Here is a 10,873-nt window from a genome sequence, read left to right as displayed (position 1 = left end):
GGGGGGGGGTAAAACGGCAGATGAAGGCCTTATGCTCTTGAGATATTTCATGACTGCCTTGACCTTGTAATGACACAGGGTTATCAAGCCATCAGAACAGGCTGTCCAGGGACTGTAAGACACAACATTAAACTGAGAGGAGAGCATGTTTATCCAAGGCTGATTTGATGAACTTTTCTCCCCAATTCGCCAGAGGACCCTTCGCAGTGGGGCATCCGTGGCATACTGGTTAAGGATTTGGACTGGTAACCGGAGGGTTGCCAGTTTGAATCCCGAGCCTCTACGGATGAGGTGCCGTTGTGGTGGAGAGGGGCAAGATGTGGTGGAGAGGGGCAAGATGATGCAGCCACTAATGAATTAGATTCTCGTGCAAGGATTCGATGGAAAGCCTTCAGGGCAGCAGCGTTTAGTCTTAGTCTTTTTGACGAAATGCTTCTTAGTTTTAGTCCCATTTTAGTCATTTCTATCTTTGAAAGTTTTAGTCTGACGAAAACTCAAAAGGTTTTAGTCTAGTTTTAGTCCGACGAAAACTCCAAAGGTTTTAGTCCGACGAAAACTCAAAAGGTTTTAGTCAAAAATCAAATATACATAAGATGCGTGTAATTATTAAATAGGCCAATACATTTATCATAATGAAGCACACTGGGCACCTTCAGGTGCCTTTTGAGGTTTGTGGTATTTTTTCCTGTGAGTTTGAAGCCGCAACATGAAGTTGTGGTCGTGGCTTCGTCTCCGTGACCGTCGTTCGACTCGGCTCCCTGTCCCCGTACTGCCCGTACAAGGCATTCTGTTGCATTGGCCTTTGGAATGTATCTGAAGTGGGACCATAAATCATCCCTCTTTTTACGACCACCCGCACCCGGCACCGCTGCTGCTGCCATGGTGTGTGTGTGTGTGTGTGTGTGTGTGTGTGTGTGTGTGTGTGTGTGTGTGTGTGTGTGTGTGTGTGTGTGTTTGTTCTTGTTAGTTTGTGTGTGTGTGTGTGAGAGTGTATGTGATGAGCATATGCGTGTGTGTGTGTGTGTGTGTGTATGTGTGCGCATTAACATACATCTCTCTGCGGTAATTGACTCAGAATCTGCACGACAACATGTGTACTTTATCTCTAATCTTCCCAAAGTTCTCACGGAAAAAGAATGAGTCAGTCTATCCGCGAGTGTGTTTGTGTGTTTGGGTTAGAGTGTCCAGTGTTTGTCTGTATGTCCAGAGAGAAAGAGAAAAAGACAAGAAAAACTGGAATGGGAGAAAATATCCTTCTAGGGCCTGTGGGGGATGCGCATGATCCCCTCTGGAGGAGGAGAAAACAAACAGAAGGGAATGAAGAGGAGATGGAAGAATGAAGGAGGAGGAGGAGGAGGAAGAATAATAAAAACCAAAATAAAGTGTTTCCATGCCTACTCCAGCTTTTTTCCCATGGAAAGCCGCCCACCGGCCGCCCTGCGTGGCTCGTTACAACGGGAGCAAATGAGCTTGGCGGGATCCGAAATTGACAACTTGTGTCTGCTTAGTTACACTAGTTAATGACCCTAATTATCTCCGTCCTCGCTGTGAACAGTCAATAAACAATTACTGTGGCATACGGAGCCCCTAAACTCTGTTTTCTATCACCAAGACAACAGGGTGTCCTCTTTCTTCTGCTCGCTGATAGCGTGGAGTATCTCACTACAATGGGGAAGGGTGTGGTGGAACTGTAATCAATGGCTTATCCTTAAGCTCCTTGCACACCCACCCTACATGCATCTGCTGCCCCTGAAAAGCCCAGATGGGTAAAACAGTGTATGGGAGTTTACCCGTCCCTATGGCTCCTGTCCTTGTAAGGGCAGGCAGTGGTGGAGAGGGGCAAGATGATGCAGCCACTAATGAATTTGATTCTCGTGCAAGGATTCGATGGAAAGCCTTCAGGGCAGCAGCGTCGGGTTTTTGGCAGGCATTTTAGATTTAGTTTTAGTCTTAGTCTTTTTGACGAAATGCTTCTTAGTTTTAGTCCCATTTTAGTCATTTCTATCTTTGAAAGTTTTAGTCTAGTTTTAGTCTGACGAAAACTCAAAAGGTTTTAGTCTAGTTTTAGTCCGACGAAAACTGCAAAGGTTTTAGTCCGACGAAAACTCAAAAGGTTTTAGTCAAAAATCAAATATACATAAGATGCGTGTATTTATTTAATAGGCCAATACATTTATCATAATGAAGCACACTGGGCACCTTCAGGTGCCTTTTGAGGTTTGTGGTATTTTTTCCTGTGAGTTTGAAGCCGCAACATGAAGTTGTGGTCGTGGCTTCGTCTCCGTGACCGTCGTTCGACTCGGCTCATTGTCCCCGTACTGCCCGTACAAGGCATTCTGTTGCATTGGCCTTTGGACTGTATCTGAAGTGGGACCATAAATCATCCCTCTTTTTACGACCACCCGCACCCGGCACCGCTGCTGCTGCCATGGTGTGTGTGTGTGTGTGTGTGTGTGTGTGTGTGCCTCGTCCACCAGCCTCTCTCTGTAGTGTATGAGTGTTTGTGTGCCTCGTCCACCAGCCTCTCTCTGTAGTGTATGAGTGTGTGTGTGCCGTGTGCGTGCAGGCGCAGCTGCGCGCGAGCGAGGCTTTTAGTGTGTGATGGGGGCGTGACTGTTAGGACAAGCAGCTGGCTCCATTTCTGATGTCTGAGCTCTTGATTTACATTGCACGCATATTATAGTTGGCGGGAAAAAATCATGTTTTGAAACTTTGTTCGTCCACTCACTAACAATTTAGTCTCGTCTAGTTCTCGTCTGACGAAAATGTCTAAATTTTTCGTCACATTTTAGTCTTTATATGGCTTTGGTGACGTTCGTCTTAGCCTCATTTTCGTCATGGAAAAAAGGGGTCTGACGACGTCATTTTCGAAAACAACACTGGGTTGAAGCAGGGACGCAGGAAGTCATATGAAGGGGGGGTGCTGACTACTGAATTGTTGAGAGCGGGGGGGGGGGGGGGGTGCAAACGATTGTTGACGGGGGGGGGGGGGTGCAAACGATTGTTGACGGGGGGGGGGGGGGTGCAAACGATTGTTGACGGGGGGGGGGATAATAAACGCTCCTATAACGCGCAGCGTGATGCGCACGTTATAAGAGCGGCGGCGCTGGGTGCTGTATGTAATCGAATGACGGAGAAAAAAAAAAAAAAAACGCGGCATTGCCTGAGTTCAAGTGTTGTAGTTGCGTCTGTTGTCCACTAGGGGGGTGCTGCAGCACACGGAGCACCCCACTTCCTGCGTCCCTGGGTTGAAGGCCTCTCCACTGACCATTCGTGAGACCGGTTCCCCCTTAATGCGTTCACACGCTGTTGCTTTGAGTGGGAAGGTCCTCTTCGGAGGCAGCCGATAGAGAGGGAGGGGGCAAGAGAGGGAGAGAGAGAGAGGGGGTGATAGCTCACTTAAGGGTGAGGAGAAAGAGCAGAAAAAGGCCTTTGAATATGGATGGAGTTCAGGTGAACTACACCTGAACCCTGCCTGTGATGTCTTCATAGAGGGGCGTTTTCCTGACTTTCTTTTGCTTTTCAGCCACCATCAAAAGTTCAACAGGGAGTGTTTTGCATTCAGGGTGCAGGAACCTTTGAAACCTTGGGGATGAAAGAGCTGCATGGTGTCAGTCTGAAAGGTAAGGGAGAGACCGAGGGAGGAGGGCTGAGAGGGTGAGGCGAGGGGGGAGTGAAAGGCTGCACTTTGTTGTGCGTTCTCAGAAGGCTGATCTTAAGTGAGCACCCACCTCCGAGGGGAAGAATATGTGGTAATTGTAAACAAGGATGGGCCAACTTTTACACTGGCCGAATGACCTTTAAAGTGATATTTCAGGTTCTCCTGCCAGAAGCCTGTCCAGGGTGCTGTTGAGTCTGGGGGGTCTGTTCAGTCCATCCGGCCAATGCACCTGGCCTATTATTTTGACTTCAGAAGTCATGGCCACATATATCCCATAACCTCTCTGTTGCCATGGATATGGATTACCGTGCACAATAGCTAAACACATACAAATGCCTTATAGTATGGAAAAAGGCTTCTGTGTGTGGGTTCCATTATTCCTATTATGCTTTGACGATATTTGTGTGTGGTTAAAGTTTAGCATGTGTGGATTGTATGTCTAATGGTTGTTTCAAAATTAGCATTCTGATGTACCAAATTTATGTTAATTATAAGAAAAGCAATATTAAATGCTTCTGACTCAACCAACACTCCAAAGATCTGGAATTCCTCCTTCCTTCCCCACAGCCTTGTCAAACTAATTGTACACGTCTGTGCAATAAATATTCTTTCAGTGAGCTATCACTTGCATCCATTTTGGTCCTCTGATTAGATCTAAGTGTGCATGCAGAACCTCAGACGAAATCACAAAAGAATCAGTGCAAATCTTTCAGCTGCGGACAATGGCATGACATCATATTCCGCACAAATTAAGTCACCCTTTATTTACTCTACATCTTTAAAGTGCAATTTAAAAAGTAAGGCTCAGCTCCATTTCACCCTGTGGTCGCAGGTGGAAATTCGATATTGCGTGTTCCATTCGTTTTTAATTCTTTAATCGTTTCCAAAGTCAGGCTAAACTTGCTGAGATGTCCAACTCAGGGGGGATTAGTTTAGGCGTGTCCACCGGCAGCAGTGGAAGATCCTCCCAGGACTGTGTCCTCCTCTCTGTGGAGAGGAAATAACGAGTGCTGTTCCAAATAATAACAGCGCTAAGAAAACAAACCCAACTCAAATGAATACCATTCCAATGAGGAACAGATCAGAGGTTGACGCTCTCACATTTTTCCCACACTAATATCTCAACAAAAAAAAAAACGTGCAAAAAGTCAAAGCTAGCGGATATGATAGTGTATTTGGTTTTATTGGGGCTTGCTATATTATTTTTTACTCAAATATTTTTAGTTCAGTTTTTTGGTTTACAAAATAATGATGATATTTTTTCAATTTAGATTATGTATTCTTATTAGGGTCAGACAGATTGTCATTGAGGTGACTCATATCCGGCCTTAAATATACTGGTGAGGAACTTTTCACCCTGTTCTCTACAGTCTCTCTCTCTCTCTCTCTCTCTCTCTCTCTCTCTCTCTCTCTCTCTCTCTCTCTCTCTCTCTCTCTCTCTCTCTCTCTCTCTCTCTCTCTCTCTCTCTCTCTCTCTCTCTCTCTCTCTCTCTCTCTCTCTCTCTCTCTCTCTCTCTCTCTCTCTCTCTCTCTCTAAAATACAGAATACATGACGGGGCAAAAACATTTGAGGTGCCTACATTGCAAACTTCCAACAGTTCTTTGAAGACTATAGATTAAATAGTCTATAATAACCTATTTTTTCCTCAAAAACTATCAATAGCATGCAGGCAAGCGCTATATAAATTGTCTCTAATAAATACAATGGACTGTGTTTCAAAAAAACATGTTAGCATTGTGGCTTGAAACTCTTCTATTTTATGGGGTGGGGCTGCTGTTGGTTTGGGGTCTGCCTATAAAAAGGTATACCTGTTAAGCTCAGGGAAGGTCTTATAAATGCCAAAACCATTAAGGACACTCCCGACAGATCTTTGGACCGCACAACCTCAGCCTTTACAGCCATAATGTCTCTAAATTGAGCTTGCACATGAATGAACCTCACATTTACACAGGTGGCAGCTGGTTGGACACAAGCCATGGGTTCCTATAGATGTAGTTGTTCAAGGTCTCAATGTCTTCCAAGGCCTCTCATCTCCATTTGTTGACCAGACACTAGCAGTTCAACTATAAACCGAAGTGACAGTTATTGCTTCTCAAAGCCTGACTGAAAAAAAAGAGAAGGATAGAAAGAAAGGAGGAAACCATAAAGCCATTTCCTGTTGTATCTCAATTCCCTGTAGCAGTTCATTTGATATGGCCACATTAACCTCGCGCTCCTGAACACAGTTCATAACTTTTCTACACTTTACAATTCACACCGCGGCTGAGCATTATGGGATGCACATCGTATATAAAACTTGCGGAGTACTCCCTTCGCTCATTTCTGACACTTTATAAAGTCACTTTTTTAATGTCCCTGCCCTGCCTTAACCCCAACACAGATATTTATCTCTGTCTACCTACCAACCACTTGACTAATGTCAGTGTGTTCGTGTGTGTGTGTGTTCGTGTGTGTGTGTGTGTGTGTGTGTGTGTGTGTGTGTGTGTGTGTGTGTGTGTGTGTGTGTGTGTGTGTGTGTGTGTGTGTGTGTGTGTGTGTGTGTGTGTGTGTGTGTGTGTGTGTGTCTTAGGGGTAGCATGTCCATAACTCAGCAGGCGCTTTAGTGAGCTCCAGCCCACTTCTAGCCTACACCCACCCAACCACTCTTAACCCACTCCCACCCAACCACTCTTAACCCACTCCCACCCAACCACTCTTAACCCACTCCCACCCAACCACTCTTAACCCACTCCCACCCAACCACTCTTAACCCACTCCCACCCAACCACTCTTAACCCACTCCCACCCAACCACTCTTAACCCACTCCCACCCAACCACTCTTAACCCACTCCCACCCAACCACTCTTAACCCACTCCCACCCAACCACTCTTAACCCACTCCCACCCAACCACTCTTAACCCACTCCCACCCAACCACTCTTAACCCACTCCCACCCAACCACTCTTAACCCACTCCCACCCAGTGCGGGCGGGTGAGTAGAACCAGGATCCTAAATCTGATGGTGTTCCTTAACCTGAAACAACTCCTACTGTAGGTAAAATGTTTTAGCGCGAGTTAGGAGCACTCCTAGCTGTAAGATAAAATGCTTTGTGAATACGGCCCCTGATCTATAGGCATGGTGCCTAGCAAGGAAAGTCGCATAGCAGCACCAACGTGAACTTGACATTTGTCGTGGCGTTTGGTTGCGCTATCAAGATTTTTCCCATCAGTGAAACCATGAACAGCCTACGTTGGAGATATGCCATTATTCATTAGCAAACAGGGCCAGCAATACAGTCGATTGCTAGAAAGCCATGAGTACCTACTAGCAAACCATGTAGCACCCACAACACTGACGTTGCCATTACTTTTGGTGATCTCGATTTTGTTAAGTGGTCGACCAGTTTCTTTGGTCCCTAACTTAGCACTGTAACTCAAAGAATGGAATGTTTTGTAATTAAACATGAACAATTTCCTCTGTTTCCAATGTTTTCCATTGTACACATCATTCGCAAATGTTAGAATCTTGTTATCCTTCAGATGATTTTATCACTAATGGCACGTTTCCACTGCAGGGTGCGGTACGGTTTGGTGCGCAAAGGTGCGATACGGATTGCGTTTCCATCACCAAAAGTGGGCGTGAGCCGGACTGAGCCGTACTCGTTTTGCCCTCGTCTTCAGTACTCCTCCGTTGGGGTACTGAGACGCCTGAAAGGGTGCCGGAACATTCGAGCTACACACCCCCTCCGTTGATTGGTCGACAGAATCGTCACTTCCGGGCGACGTGGGGATAAAAACAAAGAAACAGTAGCCTTGAGTTATTATTCTTTACAATAAAACACGACAATAACGTAAAACTTTTCCATTGTTTTTATTGAGCAGGCTACACTGTGTCGCGCTGCTATGATGTCACAATGTTTACGTTGCTGCCGCAGCGATTCACATCCGGCCTGTCTTAAAGGGTACTGTCGGCGGTGGAAACGCGACCTCGGAACTGAGCTGGGCTATACCGCCCCCTCCCTACCGGACTGAGGCAAACTGAACCATACCGCACCCTGCAGTGGAAACGCGGCATTATCAGACTGAAAGGCAATGCAGGCAGAGCGGGTTTGTTATCGACAGCGTTGCCAGATTGGGCAGATTTCCCGCCCAATGATATTTGGGCGTCAATTTTCCAGCCTAACGTGGTTAAAAGTAGCCCAATTGGGTGGGAAAGCTGCCCAAACTGGCAACACTGCTCACCAGCCAGGGATCCTGCTTATTGGTTCATAGCGCAGCGCGAATTCTTCGTTTGCAACTGACGTCACAACTAATTAAAATTTGTTACCAAACCGGAAGTCGGCCATCTTGGTAGGAAAGCAATCACAGCATTGCGCCCCGCTACACGTGTTTCAGTCACATTAGAGTGGAGGTCATTCAATCGCAAAGCGCGTATCTAACCTCAATGGTTTCGTTATTATATTCTTTTGTTTGGCTAATAATGCCTACCAGTTGTGCTGTGCACGTTTGTGCAAATTATTTCACACGCGAGAATGGGAATTGCAGTTTTTTTAGGATTCCAAAAGGGATCACAACTCAAGGTGAGCGGACGCGTGAGTTGACCGAGGAGCGACGCCGCACTTGGATTTCGAACATCTACCGGGGCGACATGGCACAAATAAATCTCGCCAACACTCGTTTTTGTGGTAATCACTTCATAACTGGTAAGCTTTGGGGCCCAATCAATTTGTGAGAGGTTCTTTGCGAGAGTTTTTGCGCCTGCAGTTCTAGTTCTAGTTTGTTTTGTTTGTTTTTACCAGGAAACCCTTAACCCGTAATCTACGCTCCAGAAAAGGGCCTGATCCTCGCTAAAATCCGACTTTTTCTGCTTGTAGGGATCGAAACCTAACCTTCTGCTGGTATCTTCCCCTGGCGGGGCCGCTTAAATTTGAGCAATATTGGGACATTTGTATCGCACTATTGTGTTCGCTGCTAGAAGACGCCATTTTGATCTCTTGTGTTTTCCTACGAAGATGGCCGCCGTCGTGACGTAAGCACTTTTTATGTCATTTTGATCACGTGGTTGCAAACGAAGAATAGATTTTTGCGCGAATCAGATGCCTTAAGGTCACACCCACTCAGAGGAGGACTTTCCTCCCCTCTCCCATTGAAACCCATGTTATTCACCGGCTGCCAGTACTTTCGGGGAAATGAATGGGAGTCAACGGAGGCTGAGGGAGGACCTTCCTCGCATTAATTCATTACAGTAGTCTGGGCAATCTAAATTTTTTAATCTCAACAATGTTAGGGAGGATCATCCTCCCTCTCCTCAATGGAGAAGCCTCCACTGGTGTGTTCTTTGTCAAACCAATTCGTCTTAGTTTCCTTACTTGTTTGAGAGTAATAAAAAAGTCTTTGTCTTTTATGAGCCAGACTCCTTGAACGCACTTATTTCGTTAAAGTGTTACAGGTACTTTATCTACCATCAGGACAGGCAATTGCTAACAGGATGTCTGACAGGCCCGAGGTGGTCTGTGGTAAAGGGTAGGGTCAATCCCCAAGGCTGATCCACTGGCACTAGGGGAACGATCGATCGATAAATATATTTATATATACTGTATATATATATATATATATATATATATGAAACAATGATCACAATGAGTCCTGGGGTGGTCCCCAAGTTCTTATTCATGCCAACTAATTTTTTTTACTTGTTTGAGAGTAATAGTAAAGGCGTTGCCGTTGCTATTTCTGTGGTACAAAGTATTATGCTGCGTTTCCACTGCAGGGTGCGGTACAGTTCGGTTCGCCTCAGTCCGGCAGGGAGGGGGCGGTATAGCCCAGCTCAGTTCCGAGGTCACGTTTCCACCGCCGACAGTACCCTTGGTGGTAGGCCGGATGTCGATCGCCGCGGCAGCTACGTAAACATCGTGAACAACGTCTTCCTCCCCAAGAATGCAGAGGAACGTCTCCACCTCCTTGTTCGCCCAAGCAAGCGTTTTACGCGACATGTTCATTGTAAAGAATAATACCTCGAGGCTACTGTTTGTTTGTTTTTATCCCCACGTCGCCCGGAAGTGACGGTTCTGTCGACCAATCAACGGAGGGGGTGTGTAGCTCGAATTTTCCGGCACCCTTTCAGGCGTCTCAGTACCCCAACGGAGGAGTACTGAAGACGAGGGAAAAACGAGTACAGCTCAGTCCGGGTCACGCCCACTTTTGGCGGTGGAAACGCAATCCGTACCGCACCTTTGCGAACCGAACCGTACCGCACCCTGCAGTGGAAACGTGCCATTAGTGATCGTTTAGAGGGGTTGCCACGGAGGTAGGCGTGAACACACGATGAGTGACCGAGACAGGAAATCCCGCGTCCATTGGATAGTGACCAATGACGCAGTGTGGCGGATGTTTTGACCGGGGTAATATGAATCCGTAGAGAAACACAGTAATTTGAAACGTGCAGCCACAAACATTGGAAACAACGATCCAACCAACGACAACATGCTGATGGGCTGCAAGTATTTCCTAGAACGTTGTTAAATTTCAGATATATCAGGACTATGACAATGCGTAACTGTTTATATGTGATTGATGAGAAGTCTGTTATTACAAGACACTGAGGGGAATGTGGTCCACCATCCGGGCCCACCAATATGTACGTAACGGTTATTACCGGTTACTCCATCACTCTATTATTATTATTATCATTCTCATTATTATTATTATTATGTATACATCGCTACCACACTATTATTATTATTATTATTATTATTAGTTTTGTGTATCAATGGGGATAAAACAAATCCTTGTTATGTGGTAGGTCTGTTTGATACTTTGTCTCCAAGGATTAAGCCAAGACCAGCTCTTGGTGATCTGAACAACGTTGGGGCCGGGACCAGCCGTGGTAAGATACCAAAAACATGCATAAAGAATATATGTTTATCCATTCTTTGTGTCTCATCTCCACTTTCAAGAAGTTAGGATTGTTTCAGACGCATCCTGAACAACACCCAAAAAAAATATAGCCATGCGCCCCCGCAATGGCGCATGGCCATTGCGGGGCCATGCGCCATTGTCCATTCTTCTGTAAATCTATGTCTACAGTTTAAGTTGTTGGGTGCAATGATCATGACAAGTTACATATTTATGGGAGTAAGAACAAAATGCGAAGGCTATTCTTAACAAGACCATAATAATCATCAGCCTGCACCCATTTATTTTTAACTGAAAGCTAACTATTTTCTTACT

At 45.8% G+C, this 10,873-nt stretch overlaps 1 long non-coding RNA gene across 1 annotated transcript in view; it reads right to left on the bottom strand.

The window, feature by feature from the left end:
* Nucleotides 1-3,838: 3,838 nt before the first annotated feature.
* Nucleotides 3,839-10,873, bottom strand: part of LOC132459643 (uncharacterized) — a 51,581-nt gene continuing 44,546 nt past the window's right edge. Inside the window, exon 3 of the long non-coding RNA XR_009526278.1 lies at nucleotides 3,839-4,648. This is a non-coding gene — a long non-coding RNA (uncharacterized LOC132459643). The remainder of the gene's footprint in view (nucleotides 4,649-10,873) is intronic.

Source organism: Gadus macrocephalus, chromosome 6, assembly GCF_031168955.1.
Source record: "Gadus macrocephalus chromosome 6, ASM3116895v1".
In the NCBI taxonomy this organism is placed as follows: Eukaryota; Metazoa; Chordata; class Actinopteri; order Gadiformes; family Gadidae; genus Gadus; species Gadus macrocephalus.
The sequence above is the reverse complement of the archived record's forward strand: the minus strand, read 5'-3'. Positions and strand labels throughout refer to the sequence as shown.